This window comes from Hemitrygon akajei, chromosome 5 (assembly GCF_048418815.1).
Source record: "Hemitrygon akajei chromosome 5, sHemAka1.3, whole genome shotgun sequence".
In the NCBI taxonomy this organism is placed as follows: Eukaryota; Metazoa; Chordata; class Chondrichthyes; order Myliobatiformes; family Dasyatidae; genus Hemitrygon; species Hemitrygon akajei.
Genome location: NC_133128.1, coordinates 148,510,972 through 148,527,133, shown reverse-complemented (window position 1 = coordinate 148,527,133; position 16,162 = coordinate 148,510,972). Strand labels below are relative to the sequence as shown.

Sequence of the window (16,162 nt, the reverse complement as noted above, 5' to 3'; positions counted from 1 at the left end):
TTCAAGGACTTTACAACCAATGTTCTCCGTATTTATTTATTTGATATCATTATGTGTATTTTTTCCTCTCTTTTTGTATTTGCACATTTTGTTGTCTTTTGCACGTTTATTGTTTGTCAGTCTATGTTGCGTGCGGTTTTTCATTGATTCTTTTGGGTTTCTTTGTACTTACTGTGAATGCCCACAAGAAAATGAATCTCAGGGTTATATGTGGTGATATGTATCTACTTTGAAAATAAATTTACTTTGAAGGTACAAACACAGAGATCTTCAACCCAAAGGGAGCTAGCATCGTGCTGGTGCCTTTGTTGCTATGGTCACTGAAGAGGATTTTAATCTTCCTGTCAAACTGGAGGAAATTGTAGTTAATGCAGAACTGGTGCCAGGCAAGTGGTGCAACACCACAAGCAGTGGAGTAAAGTTAAGTAGATAGCTGTACTTGTACAGTTGCGACTGTCATTTGCACACATTTCAGGTTACAATTTATTTTATTTGATAGGGTCAGTCTTTTATGTAAAAAGCAGAGCTTTAAGTTGCAGACATGTAGAGCTAACTTGAGCAGTTTCCATTTTAATACTGAATTGTTAGTGTTCACGTATTGTAATGTGGAAAGTGCAGCAGTATTGAAGGCAGAAAATAAGTTCTTTGGTTATTGTGAATATTCTTCATTGGTTTTGTTTAAACTCAGAACAAGGTAAATCTTAAAGTTTATAGGTATTGTGCAATTGGACTGGGTTTTTACTTTTCATTTATGTGCATTGCATGCAAATAAGCACTGGCATTTGTACAATTACTTCGAAGTGTTGGTTTTGTATATTCCTTCAGATTTCCCCAATGGTTGCAGAAGTAAAATTGTTTGGCTGTATTTCATGAGTTTGGCCATGTAACAAACTCAAAGCAGTTTGAATGTTTAAATGTTGCATTAAAGGTTATTAATTAATCTCCATTATTGTAGCTCTTGTAATGGAGAGATTGTTAATTTTATATCTAATGAGATTTCATTTTCCCACTTAAGATTGATAGAGCTGGATTAAACTTAATTATTTTCCCCTCTTTGAATAATCTGTTTTTAAAATTGGCAATTATAGTTATGAAATACAAACACAGCACTTGAGAGGGATAGTAATGAAGCAAATACATTTTATTTAAAACTGCAGTGTGTAAGTTTTTAAGTTTTGACTCTAATGGCAGACATTTTGCCAAAGTGTTCTCAAGTGTCGAGATGTCTACCTGTAAATGAAACTAATAACCACAATATTATTCACACAGAGATGAACCTGCATGAATGATCTGATAAATGCAAATAAAAGAATTGAAGGCATAAATTTTGGGGAAGCTTTTAATAATAGTAACTCTTTACATTAATTTAGTTCTATTTTCTTCTGGCAGACAAAATCCAAAAAAGCAGCAGCCAATATTTTACCAAATTTTGCCTAGGAACTTGCATTATGCATTGCTGTTAGAATTATTATCAGGTTAACTGGTCAGTTGAGCTAATTTTTATCTCGGCTCTTGCTATATAAAATCGTGCAGCACATCATTTGGCCTATGCAGGGGTGATAATTTGATACTAATGCTACTGATGTCTTTTAATTTGGAGTCTGCTAGTGCTGTCATTGGTGCTCACCAATGACCACAAACATTTATTCTTTCAACTGAGTTCTGATTTTCATTTGAAATTACAACAGAATCTATATGATCTATACTTAATGATCACATTCAACAAATGCTACTGTATATCAGCAGATGACGTGACAATTATATGCCCAGGGGAGCACTGATTAAAAATATGACTGAGTTTTGAGGAAAGTGAAAATGTTGAAGATGTTTAGATCAGGAAAGAAGCAAAGTCAATCTTTCACGTTGCAGATGCCTTAGAGCTGGAAAAGAGAAGACAAATAAACTTTTTAGTTGCAAAGAGGGTGGGGAGGAATATCACTGGTAGGGTGAGACCAATTTTGCTGTGGCGATAAGCTGTCAATCAACCAGATGACTTCACCTACAGCTAAACCCCATGGCAGCACAGTCCTTGTCTTATCCAAAATGTTTTCTTTGTTCTGTCCACCATTCATTCACCCTCTCTGCAACTTAAACCTAACTTGATCTGAGTCTTTCACAGTTCTAACAAAAAGTCTTTGACCTCAAGTATCAACGTAGATTTTCTTTATGAAGATGATGACTGAACTGTTGAGTGTTTCTAGCATTTTCTGTTGTTACTGCTTAGAAAAGAGTAGTTAGATATGAACATGTTTGACAAGATCACAAAAAATAGATATTTTGTCAACTTGTGAAGCAAACAGATAACAGATGAGTAAAGGATGGTCACAAGTAGGATCGATTGATACAATGATTGATTGCTTTATTTGTCACTGTAGATCAGTCATAAGCTGTATCCAGCAGGTGCCTTAGGGTTGGTGGTTGCACCTCACTGATTTGTACTACAGAATTATAAGAATTGAAATACAGACTTGCTGCCATTTAAGGCTAATGGTAATGCATTTTCAAATTTTTATATTGAGAAAGGAAATGAGAAACCCCAAAATGCAGCGAAACTTGTCCATTTTCTGAGTTAAAGAATGAATTACCAAGAGCTAGAAAGGAATTATCAAGATTCAGGTAACTGGTGTCTCAAAAAATTGTATTTAAGAGACAAGGCATTTAACAGATCTACCAATTTATTCAGTGGCTTTATTCTTGAAGAAGCTGTTAAAAAGGTAGAGATGAAGTAAGATGAATCTTGAAAGAAATGTAGCAAATATAATGGATCCCATCTTCCTTGTATATGTATGCTGGTAATCTCCTAAGGAACAATGAGATTTGGTCTCTGTTGGGAGGGGCTCCCATGAATTTGTGCTGGATCACCTCATTTGTTGTTATTATCAAACACGAGCATGATGTGAGCTACAGTAATATTTTTATATAGCACTAAATTGGTTATCAGACAAAAACATAACAGAAGGAAATAGATTACAATCACATTTGAATAGATTTTTTGTGGGAAAGTGGGCCTGCAATTCTTTGATGTTGTTAGGTTTGGAGATAATTCCAATATGGGGGATATTGTGTATTTAAAATTCGAGTAATCTTGTTAATGTATTGGGTGATTAAGTATTCTTGTTCACTTAAATATCTCATTGCAAGTTACATATATAAATATGTGAATTGCATATTGTCATCACACTACCACCTGATATGTGCACGCCTCATTTAAAGTAAATTCGAAGTTAGACTAGTACTTCAGACTCCTGAGTCTATCTTTAAGTTAAATGTTTTGAAGTTGCAAAACATAACATTGATGATAAGATATTTTTAAAATGAACCCGAGACAGCTATCAATCTGTTGAAGCACAGCAAGACATTCAAACTAAATAAAGCACAGTAAGGAATGGTGATGTATAAAACACAGCCCAACATGTGCAAACTGTTGAGTTTTTTTTTTAAAGGCAGTAAACAGAAGAATTCATGGGTTAATAAAGACTGAGTACTGGATGATAATTACGGTATAATAAAAAAGAGCATAAATGGCTGGCTACGTTGGGAAACATTGATACATTTGATTACACAAAAGATAACTGGAATATGTATACTGAGCTAAATCAACAATATTTTAAAGCAAATGAAATAGCCAATCAAAGTTCAAAGTAAAGTTTATTATGAGAGTACATACATTTTATGACACACCATCCTGACATTCTTTTTCCTGTGGGCAATGAGAGATGAAGACCAATTTTTGCTGAGTTTGTTGGGTGTAAAGGCATACATTTTGCTTTGAAGTTTGACTGCTCCAACCAAACCAGCAGAAATGAGCATTGCTGATATTGTAAAAGTAATGCAGGAATATTTAGATCTGAAGCCATTGTTAATTGCAGAACTCTTTAGGTTATATAAGCAAAATTGAAAGGAAGGGGTATCCATTTCTGCGTAAGTGGCTGAATTGCAGAGATTGCCTGAGCATTGTCAATTCAGTAATGGGTTTAATGAAGTCATTTACCGTAGATTCCGGATTTTAAGCCGCTACTTTTTTCCCACATTTTGAACAGCTTTGAACTTTGCGGCCAATAATCCGAAGCGGCTAATGCATGATTTTTTTCATGCCGCCTCGTAAACATTTTGCCTCATAACAGTAGACCAATAAAATTGATGAGTAGTTCACAGAGGTCCAATGAAATTGTACGATAAATCAAGCGCACTTTCACAATTAAATTATTGTAAATCAGTCATTTGTACTCACCCTCATCAACATGGAAAACACTCAAAGCATTGTGCTGCCTTATGGCATACTTAGTTTATAATATTTTCGCTTAGTAATTCATTTTCTAGTTAAAGTTAGAAGAGTTTTAACTATATGTTTTCTGTACTACATCGCGGGATGCTATGACGTCACACCCGGTTTCGCGGTGTCTTGTGGGAAAATGCCGGTTTGCGATAAACGGAAAGGAGGGGGGGAGCGCATTACGCGAGCGGCTTTGGATCTGAGCGAAAACGCTGCTTTTAAGTTAAAGGTGATCAATAACTTTTCCTGGTAGGCTGTAGTATATATATTTTTTACCAGTCGTTAGGAGATATTGGAATGTTGTTCAGTAAAGAAGTATACGCAACGTATTTAAAAGTAGCCGCGTTACGGGCACGGTTCGAAAAAAAGCATTTGCAATATGTATTTGTTTTTGTTACCATATGGATTTAATTAAAAGTTAAAAAATCCTCACGTGTAATATCTTTCTGTGTAAATATCTCATATTACAACGTGGGACACCTGCGGCCGAAAATCCGGTGCGGCCTAAAATCCGGTGCGGCCTTTACAATTAAAAAATTGATTTTATTTCTAAAATTAGAGCCAGCGGCTTTTAATCAGGTGCGCTCTGTAGTCCGGAATCTACGGTAGTTTGTGAAGTCTTACAAGAACAGCTCCTAACTGAAGCACAACCTACATTTTAAAGACCAGTGGAAATCATTGTTTCAATGGAAACTCCAGACAGAGATGCAATTGAGTTGCAGTCAGAAATGAAAGTAATCATGAATGAAATTGCAGTGTCTAAACAGAAACCAGCCTGGCTGAGCAAATTGTGAAACCATTATGTCAGGAGCTCACGAACAAAATACCAATGCAGATTTAAGGGCAAAACTCGCAGAAAATGTAACAAAGTAGAGCACATGCAAAGAGCATGTTGGGGAGACAAAAATAAATGGACTGCACAGGGAAGAGAAAAAGATAAAAAGTTAAGTTGCAGTCAAAAAGTGCGCTCATCTGCATGCTGTTGAAGAAAAATCTGATAATGATAAGAGTGACACAGGACTGTGTATTCTTGAGATCTGCAGTGTAAAAACTGACAAGAGATGAGCAATATGGCTTACACTAGAACTGAATGGCTAAATTAATTAAAATTGAATTGTATACTGGATTGGCTCTTTCTGTCATTCCAATAAATGAGTTTGAATGACATTTCTGAGATATTAAACTGAAGCCTGCAGATATCGAACTAAGAAATTGTACTGAAGGTGATTCCCGTGGGAATGACATTCATAGCAGTGAGATACAAAATCCAGCAGGCCACATTGAGCTTGTATCTGGTAAAAACAGAATGGCCAGCATCGAAAAAATAATGCAGGAATATGTAGAACTGAAGCCATTATTAATTGGGATGTGATTGGCTGAGACAACTACAACCTGATTGGAGATCCATCCACCATTTGCATGCCACATCCCCTTCAATGAAACCAACTAAAAGCAAATTAAGAAAGGTAATTGATGATGCCACTACTGTTTCCGTGCTGAATGCCGTGAACCATTGCCCAACAGAGGACAAGCAGATGTTGGTACCAACCTCTGTGCCTTTGGTTGGAAGGGCTATGCTGCTCAGAGGAAACGCGAATGTGACTAAAACAGTGGTCCGACAACAACAGATTTTATAGGCAATGTATCTGCGAAAGTTTCTGATCTGCTAATCAGGCAGTTATTTATGGTTTTAAGTGGAAGAGAGTTCAAGGAGCTTTGGCTTTTGTGACTATAAAGAACCAGAATGTACTCTGTGTGCATTAAGGTTGTTGCATGAACTTCAAGTGAGAGCTGCTTGTAAAAGTAGATGCAAAGATCAACGCCCAGCTGGCTGAATGGAAGGTCAAAAAGGAAGGAGTTGATGGAGATACAGAATCAGAGGATTTGACAGATGGCGTGGGTGATGAAACTGAGAGGAGAGATCATATCATGAAGGAAGCAATAGAAGGATTAATAAGAGAATACTTGAGTGAACTAAATGTACATTCCCAAGATCAAGATGGATAAAGCAGAAGAAAAAGGAAGAACAAGAAAGGTGGCTATTGCTGTCAAAACCATTTCTTGATGTTTCAGAGTCAACTCCTACAAGCACCATCAAATCTGAGATAGTTTTCACAGCCATAAGTCTCACCTGCCAAGCAGAGTGAACCCCCTTGTCAGGAAAGATATTATCCCACATGAGTAAGAAGGCCTCCACTGTATTTAAATCTTTAGGTCTGAATGGGGCAATTTAAAATTTACTATGCTGTGGACGTCTGTATAATCTTATATAAATATCGGTTGATGAAACATTCTTGTTCGTTTAAATTATTCATTGAGTTATATGTTTAAATACGTGAATTGCATATGTCCCTTATTCAGAACTGAGTTTCTCTTTCCACAGATGCAGCCTGACTGGCTAAATTTAGTCTTTATGTTTTTATTCTTTGGGAATACATTTCTGTGCAGTTTCCTGGCTGCAGTTTACAATGGTTCCCCATCAGAATCATTTGTATTTAATTTTGCTTTTATGACTACCTATTCTGGACCCCTTAAAACTAGAAATAGCAGATGTATGTATGATTACCACATGTCATGTAAATACCAATATTTAACATCTCACTGATTTTTATTCTAACTGAATTGTATTGTCATTGTGCTCCAACTTCTGAATTATTTTATTTCCTCATATACAATTAATGAGAAGGAACAGGCCAGATGGTCCTTCAGCCTGTTTGGCAAGTCTTGATATTCTGAGTTGAGTTACATGACTGAACATGTCTTGCATGTGTCATCTCTAAGGCCAAGTCTTTTTTTAAAAAAGGGGAACCAATAGGTCTGTTTAAAAACACAAACACGAGGAAACTTGCAGATGCTGAAATTTCAAGCAACACACACAAAATGCTGGTGGAATACTGCATTCCACCAGCATTTTGTGCCAATAGATTTGTACTCTTTTCTACAGATGCTGCTTGGCCTGCTGAGTTCCTCCATCATTTTGTGTGTGTTACAAATAGGAGATGTACTTATTATAAAAAATTCTTTTCCAGTGCTTTTAGCTGATGGGAGTCAATGGAGGTGATCATATTTGTGAATATTAATCAGAAAGACTCGAATTTTATATAAGCACCACTTCTAGCTTGGTCAAAAATTTGCTTCACCGCTTGACAGGGAGGTGACATCCACCACAGCAGCCGTCAATGTATTCCACAGCCTCAGTCATTAGAAAAAGAACATTTGCTGAACAACTTATCCATTGCTGCCTTTTATATATTGAACTTATTCCCATGGCACTGTGAAAGTTTTATTATCTATCATTTAGCATGCTAAAAAGATTTTTAATTATTTTAATCAGGTTGCCTCAAAATTATTCCACCCCTCAAGTCAAGAACCTAGGTACTTCAGGTAAGATCTATACCCTCCTTTAATGTAAGTCCATTATTGCATACGGTACTTTAGCAAATGCCTTACTGTGGGTTTTATATGGGCTTTTGTATTTTCATCATTTGTTTAAAAAAAATATATATTTCCATTTACTCAATTAATGATGCTGCCTTTATTGTGCAGTGAACCTACGTGTTAATTCTTTAGTCTTCCTCATTACTCAGTCTACTTCTACTTAAGTTACCTCTAGATTTACTTTACCCAACATGCCCTTTGGTTGCAGATGTTTAATTCCACTTGATGCATTTAACTATGTGACTCCATGTTGTCATCCCAGTAGGTCATTCCTTAATCTGTAATGGATTAACTGCATCTCTTGTATCTCAGTGCTCCATCTAGCCCTATATATATGCTTTCTAAATGGCACAGTGTAAAGACTGGATCCTATGAATTTTAGCCAGAATGCAAAACAAAAGCAACCTTTAACTCTTCCTATAATTTCTTCCTTCTAATCCAGTTTGGTGGTCATTTAATTCTGTTAAACTTCTTTTTCCATATGGTTTCTTGTCAAAGGATTTCTGAGAGTCCATATTTTCTCAATCTTTTATGTTACCTCCCCAAAGACATTTGAGGTTTTTGTTTGAAATCCATATTACCTATTTATTATATTGTTTCCTCCATCTATGTGTATGGTAATTAAGGACTCTACAATTTTCTTTTTCACAGATGTCAAACTGGCTTGTAATTAAATGGATTAACCCTTTGTGAACGTGATTACTTCATAGGCCTCTCTCCAGTCCTCTGGCAAGCAATTTGCATTCAATGGTCTTTTAAGTATAATCTCTCGAGCCTTGACAATTTTCTCCTGCTTGTCCTACAGGGTCGTTGAATGCTTCCTGTTGGATTCTGATGCTTTCCTTTAATAGAGAAATTTCTAAACATTTAATTCCCAAGTGACACTTTGGAGACTCTCACATCATACATGCTATTCTCTCCCGAGCATTATCCTGCCTCTTTTTTTTAAAGAAATGGCATTTTATTTTTGAACATGCAATTGAGTTTAAGCTGTAAATGGAGAGTTTAGCTCACAGAACAATCAGACCTTTGCAGTGCCAAAACTAAGGAAATTGTATTAATTACAGATCATTGTGTACACCAAAGTACTCATAATCTAATCGGTAGAGAAACAATTATTGGAGAAAAAGAAGTGTTTTGCAAATTTATATAAAATATTGAGAAATAATATTGAACTCATCTTCTCTGAGTCTCCAACTGTTAACAGTGATAGCTCTCCGGGGTGTTTTTTCTATAGCAGTGTGTCTAACTCTGTGGTGTTTCCATTTGTCTTCCTACACACTTTACATACCTCTAGCTGCCATTTTACCTCTGGGAATATACATAATTCTAGTTTGTGTACTCCTAAATTTCTGTACAATTTGTCTCTTGGCTTGGGGCCTTGTGAAAATCTAAGTGTCTAGCCATTAATTTGTCACTTTCAGGAGCCCCTTGGTTGTTCCCATTGTTTTATGCCTTTCCGATACCAGATTCAGAATCAGGTTTATTATCACTGATATTGGCATGGCATTTGTTGTTTTGTGCAGCACAAGACATAAAAAATTGCAATAATTTATAAAAACTGAATGGTACATTAGAAAAGTATTGAGGTAGTTGTGGACCAGTCAGAAATATAATGGCAAAGGAGAAGAAGCTGTTCCTAAAATGTTGAATGTGGATTTTCAGGCTCCTGTGCCTCCTGGCTGATGGTAATAATGAATAAAGGGCAGGTCCCTGATGAGGATTCTTGATGATGGATACCACTTTCTTGAAGTATGGTTGTAATTGTTTGGTAATAATGATATTCTCTGTTAAGCCAGGTGATAATATCTAGAAATCAAACTGTCAGCCTTTTGGGTAACTCACTAGTGTCTTCATGAAGTCTGTCACCATTGGTTACTTGGGGATTAATTTGTTGGTAAACTATCCCTTAGATAATGAATGGCTATTGAATGGCTGCTTTATAGGAAGTTGATTTCCCAAAATAGTGAATGGGATACTTTTCCCATCTACGTGAAATTCCTTATTACAACATTATTTCCCATTACGCAATTAATCTCCAGTTCTAATCATCTTATGTTTCTAATTTTATTTATTATGGCTTTATATCTCTTTTTGGCATTATTGTCTCTTATTCTATGGAGCTCATTTTCTTTGTGTTTCTCTGCCTGTTAACTGTTTTCTGGGCTATTCTGGAATTAATTTCTTCCTTTTCCCTGTCATTTATCCAGCTGTCTCATTGTGTTTTCTTTTAAACTCTCACAACTATTTTGCTTAGCTGCGGCCTATGTTCTGATATTGAAAATGATAGTCTTTGAGAAATTGCAATAATATTTATTGTGTCTTTAAAATGTTACTGATGCTTCATAGCATCAAACAAAATGATATGCATAAGAAGATACTAGGAAAATAAACATTTCCCAGGGCTTGGTTAAGGTTTTGAACAAGCATCAAAAAGGAGGAAACTGATAGCAAAGCAGAAACATTTTTTGCAAAGTAATTCCAGGGGCTTGAAAGGTGGTTTTGACTCCTGAGCTTACTTTTACCTACAGTTGATCTGGTACTTGCTGGAGCATTTTCTTCGATTTCTTCTTTGTTCGTGCCTCTGATGCCTCTGCTTATGTTCTGTTGTCCCTGATCTCACTCACCCTCAGCTAACGGGCTGTTGCTTTAGCTCTTCAAAGGCTTAAATGTGAGGAGTTCAAATGTTTGATCAGCTCAATCCATTATAACTTGTGGACAAATATCCTTGTCTCTCTGAAAATCAGGTCACTTTAGTTGTGCAGTTCATTTTTATTGGAGGTATTGGTCGAAGAACAGTTTAAACTTTATTCTTTGTCTCCTTCCCTCAAAATGCTGTTCAAATGCCACATCATAACAAGTTTTTGGTAGTCTTCTGGCTGTAAAATTATAATATTTCCTGCTATGTTGTTTGTTTCAAGCTTGGTATCCTAATTATGTTTTGAATTATTGAGAATGCTTGTATACACAACCAATTTGCAAGTTGCGTGTAATGATCCTCCATAAGAGGATAAGACATTGCTACAAACAGAACTATCATGGCTGATCTTCCAACTCAGTGGCATTTTCCCACAATAATCACCTGTTCTCAAATTCTTTAAAAAATAATCCATCAGAAGCCAGCTTGGATAAGCACAAAGCATTTGCCCTGGACCCTTAATTGAGACACCTGTGTGTAGTGTCTGCTCCTTCCTATCATCAAGTTATCAAAGCATGTCTCCTTCATTCATTTAACAGTTTGCTCATGGATGTCCAAACCAACACCATTTCATGTCTCTGCAAATGGTTCATGCACATCTCTCAAACAGGTGCTTGCTTAGATAAATACTGATTCCCAGAAAACTTTATTCACACTGTACATTGGATCTATACTCCTTTCTTGTATTGAGCTTTGATGGATTTAGTTCATTTATGGTAATTGCATAATGCTTGAAGGAGGCATCCTTCAATTTCAACTTTTTTTTCTCTCTTTATTCCCAATTATATCTCCCTGCATGTGTTCATCACTGTTCTCATGTCTAATTCTGTGTCTCCCACTATCTTATATGGCATTTCCAACACTTTGAATGAGTTTCTGAAAGAGTAGCAAAGGCAGATTGCAACCCCTACAAGGACAGCAAGCTGTCTTTGCTGAAATTCCAAATAGCTTTCTTCCCAAATGAAATGTAGATTCCGATTCCTGCTGCAGAATTTAACTCACCTGGCAGCAGGTGTATTGTTTTCAACTAGTATCTGAACCTGACTCTGACTGAATTCTTGGATAATTCATCTTACTACTTGTACTTTCTGTGACTATTCCTCTGTACTGCTTGTGGAAATGATTTTACAATTCAACTAATGTGCTTTACCCCTCAAACAGCACATTACTTTGTCAGCCATTCCGGTTGTCATCCACAATATTTGTAATGTTTAAACAACACTGGCTGTTCTGTTCCTATTCTACTTTTGTCTTCCACTTCACCACATACACATCTGTCTTTTACCCATCCACCATTTCTTGTTTGGATTTAAACAGCTGTGTATATCTCTAAGTACTTTTCTAAAATCAACAGTGTCTTACATAGTAGCCATTTTCTTGATTTGAACTCCTAGATTCCACAGATACCCTGGTCACTGCTGAAAAAATACTGTAAATCTGCAAAATTGCAATTATCTGCTTACAATTTTTGCTCTGTTAAGGAAGTATTAAAGGATTCTTTCTACCCCAAGTTCTATGCATGCAAGGATTAGTAACAATCAACTGCTCCATTTCTGTGATGGGGTTTCAGCGTGCTTATAGAGCATATGAGTCATTGTCCATAATTTGCTTTCATTGGATGATAACATTCTTGTCCACGACTGCCCTCATGACCAGTGAGATGCAAAAACATGTTTACTTCCATCTGCTCCAGTTAGTCTGCTATAGTTATCTCAATAAATATTGTGAACTCCTTTTTACCATGTGTTTGTATAGTAGTTTACTATCTCAACGGGCTCTTACAATTTGTTGACTCTTGGTACATATCCATATATTATCTGGTTTGATAGCTCATACCTGGTCTTTAGTAGTTGGATTCAGACACTCGTGTGTGAAATTCATAGTTTCAGCAACTAGGCTTTCTAGCACTGCATGTCTTTATCTTTCTGTAAGATACTTGAATATCAGTCAAAAATGGAATCTTAACACCTGGCTCCTAATACTCAACCAGGTAAGTTCAGATGTTAAAGATCTGTGTGAACCGACTGGCTGGAGTATTTTATGGATATGTTTAACCTCTCACTTCTGCTGTCTTGAGCTTCTGACTTACTTCAAAAAGACATTATCAACACCCAAGTGCAGTGACCTGCCTGAAGACAACCACCCGGTAGCTCTGAATTCAAGCATAGTAAAGTGTTTTGAGAGGGTGGTTATGGCACTAATCTACTCTTGCTTCAGGGATGACCTGGATCCACTTCAATTTGCCTTCTGCCACAACAGGTCAACAGTGGATGTGATTTCTCAGTCTCTTCACTCTGCTCTGACCATCTGGACAACAGGAACTTGTACGTTAGGCTACTGTTCATTGACTATCGCATTACTTTCGACACAGTCATCCCATCCAAAGTCATCATCATGCTTCAAGACCTGGGCCTCTGTACATCCCTCTGCAACTGGAGACATAGATAGATAGATAGATACTTTATTCATCCCCATGGGGAAATTCAACTTTTTTCCAATGTCCCATACACTTGTTGTAGCAAAACTGATTACATACAATACTTAACTCAGTAAAAAAAATATGATATGCATCTAAATCACTATCTCAAAAAGCATTAATAATAGCTTTTAAAAAGTTCTTAAGTCCTGGCGGTAGAATTGTAAAGCCTAATGGCATTGGGGAGTATTGACCTCTTCATCCTGTCTGAGGAGCATTGCATCGACAGTAACCTGTCGCTGAAACTGCTTCTCTGTCTCTGGATGGTGCTATGTAGAGGATGTTCAGAGTTTTCCATAATTGACCGTAGCCTGCTCAGCTACCGATGTTAAACTCTCCAGTACTTTGCCCACGACAGAGCCCGCCTTCCTTACCAGCTTATTAAGACGTGAGGCGTCCCTCTTCTTAATGCTTCCTTCCCAACACGCCACCACAAAGAAGAGGGCGCTCTCCACAACTGACCTATAGAACATCTTCAGCATCTCACTACAGACATTGAATGACGCCAACCTTCTTAGGAAGTACAGTCGACTCTGTGCCTTCCTGCACAAGGCATCTGTGTTGGCAGTCCAGTCTAGCTTCTCGTCTAACTGTACTCCCAGATACTTGTAGGTCTTAACCTGCTCCACACATTCTCCATTAATGATCACTGGCTCCATATGAGGCCTAGATCTCCTAAAGTCCACCACCATCTCCTTGGTCTTGGTGATATTGAGACGCAGGTAGTTTGAGTTGCACCATATCACAAAGTCCTGCATCAGTTTCCTATACTCCTCCTCCTGTCCATTCCTGACACACCCCACTATGGCTCTCTCATTGGCAGAGAACAAGTTCTCCTCCTTGCTGATCATCAACACAGGTACTGTTCAAGGTTGTATGCATAGCTCCTGCTCTGCCACCTGTGCACACATGACTTGGTGGCTAAGTACAGCTCCAAAGCCGTCATTAGACTCGATGACAGAGTGACAAACAGCTGGTGATGAGTCAGCCTGGCATAGCGAGATGGGACACTTAACTGAGCGGTGCCGCAGCATCAACTTCTCGCTTATTTTCACCAAAACTGAAGAGTTAATAGTTGATGACTGAGGATAAACATGAATCAGTCTACATTGGGAAACAGGTGGTAGAGAGAGTCAGCTGGTTGTTACCATATGAGATGATCTGTCCTGGACCCCAGCACATGGACACAATCACATGTCAGAGTTTTTACTTAGGAGTTTAAGGGGGTTTGTTTTGTTACTGAACATTCTAATAAACTTCTGCAGGTGTACTGTTGAAAGTATCATGACTGGTTGCATCATGGTCAGGAATTTTACATAAGGATACTGTTTGTCAGCTGTGAGCTCAGTGTTCACCGTGCACAGGAATAGAAGTCGCTGCAAAGGGTAGTACGCTCACCAGTACATCACGGGCATATACCTCCCCACTGTGGAGTATCAACAGAGGGAGTGGTCTCAAAAAGGCAACAGCTATCCCCATCCTCTGGGCCACACCATCCATTGAGGAGGAAGCACAGAGGACTGAAGTCTCACACCCACTGAGCTCAAGAACAGCTACTTCCCTTCAATCACCTGGTTCTTAAACCAACTAGTAAAACCTTAATCACTACATTTGAGCAACACTATGTCCACTTCACACTAAGCTTGACTTGTTTTTTGCTCTAATTGTGTGTTCTTGCAAACATTGTGCATAAATTATGTCTAATTTATGTTATTCTTGTGAATGCTGTTTTTATGACGCTGCGTGCCTGTGATATTGCTGCAAGTCAGTTGTTCATTGCACCTGTATTTACATGTACTTGTGCATATGTCAATAAACTGGACTTTTGATTTTAATTACCAGGGTACTGAAGAAGAACTTAATGTCAAGGAGCATTCTTACTGTGGCTGCCTGTAAAGAGGTGCTTGTTGTCGTGCTGATACGCAGCAAGTGAAAGCAACACACTGAGTCGAGCAGGGTCTGGTTGAACTGTTTACTGTTTCAAACCGCGTGCGCTTAAGTGCCCGCTCCCAGCATCCCCCCCACTCTTGGCGGGGGCGGAAGTGATGTCAGCTTGCAAGCCCAGTTCTGCCCCGCACTCAAAACCCTCTTGGTTGCCGCTGGCTGCGGACTCACCCGCGACTGCTGGAGCTGGTTCACTTGCCACGTGGGTGAGCCGCCACATGCCCCCCCCCCCCCCAGAACCGGCGCTAGGAGGTGCAGAGTCCACAGCCTGCACACTGTCAGTTCTTTCAGGTGGCCGGCCTCGTCGTCGTGGGGGTGGCACCGCAACCGGGCGTTCCAGGTCTAGATGTGCCAGTTTGAGACGGTCAATGGTAAAAGTCTCTTCACGACCGTCGATGTCGAGAACGCAGGTCGTCCCATTATGGTGCACCACCTTGTAGGGTCCTTCGTATGGTCGCTGCAGGGGTGGTCTGTGTGCGCCTCGGTGAACGAAAACATACTCGCTCTGTTGTAGGTCCTTGGGCACGAAAGAGGGTGTTGTTCCGTGATGGGATGTCGGAACTGGGGCAAGTGTTCCAAGCTGCACCCGGAGTTTAGTTAGGACCACCGTAGGTGTGTCCTTCTGGCCACGGGGTGCTGGCACAAACTCACCGGGAACTGTGAGCGGGGCACCATAAACAAGTTTGGCCGATGATGCGGCCAGGTCCTCCCTGGGTGCCGTGCAGATGCCAAGCAGCACCCAGGGGAGTTTGTCAACCCAGTCTGGCCCTCGGAGGCATACCATCAGGGCTGATTTCAAGTGCCTGTGGAAACGTTCCACCAGGCCGTTGCACTGCGGGTGGTAAGCAGTCTTTCGGTGGAGCTGGGTTCCGAGGAGTTGTGCCAGTGCAGACCACAAAACTGATGTGAACTGCACACCCCTGTCTGAAGTGACGTGGGCTGGGAGTCTGAACCATGCCACGGGATAGCTTCCAGCCACCTCATGAACCTGTCCACCATGGTGAACAGGTATCTTGCTCCTCTTGAAACCAGCAGTGGGCCGATGATGTCCCCGTGGACATGTTCAAACCTCCTATGTGTCGGCTAGAAGGGTTGCCCTGGGGCCCTCATGTGCCTCTGGATTTTGGAGGTTTGACAGTGCGTGCATGTCCTGGCCCAGCGCCCGACCTGCTTGCGTAGGCTGTGCCGCACAAACCTGTCTGCGATCAGCCGGATAGTCGCCCGGATGGAAGGTTGGGCTAAACCGTGGAAGGTGTTGAGAACGCGGCGCCTCCAAGTGGTCGGGGCAATAGTCCGAGGTTGCCCAGTGGACACATTGCAAGGGAGCTCATTA

General features: G+C 39.3%; 1 protein-coding gene across 15 annotated transcripts in view; it reads left to right on the top strand.

The window, feature by feature from the left end:
• Positions 1-16,162, top strand: part of map2 (microtubule-associated protein 2) — a 288,679-nt gene that overhangs the window by 34,998 nt on the left and 237,519 nt on the right. For 12 of the 15 annotated variants that reach the window (XM_073046820.1, XM_073046815.1, XM_073046814.1 and 9 more), the window contains one exon: positions 7,608-7,657. The exons of the other annotated variants lie outside the window; for them this stretch is intronic. The gene's annotated coding sequence lies outside the window, so the exon portion shown is untranslated. The remainder of the gene's footprint in view (positions 1-7,607; positions 7,658-16,162) is intronic. 15 annotated transcript variants of the gene reach the window in all.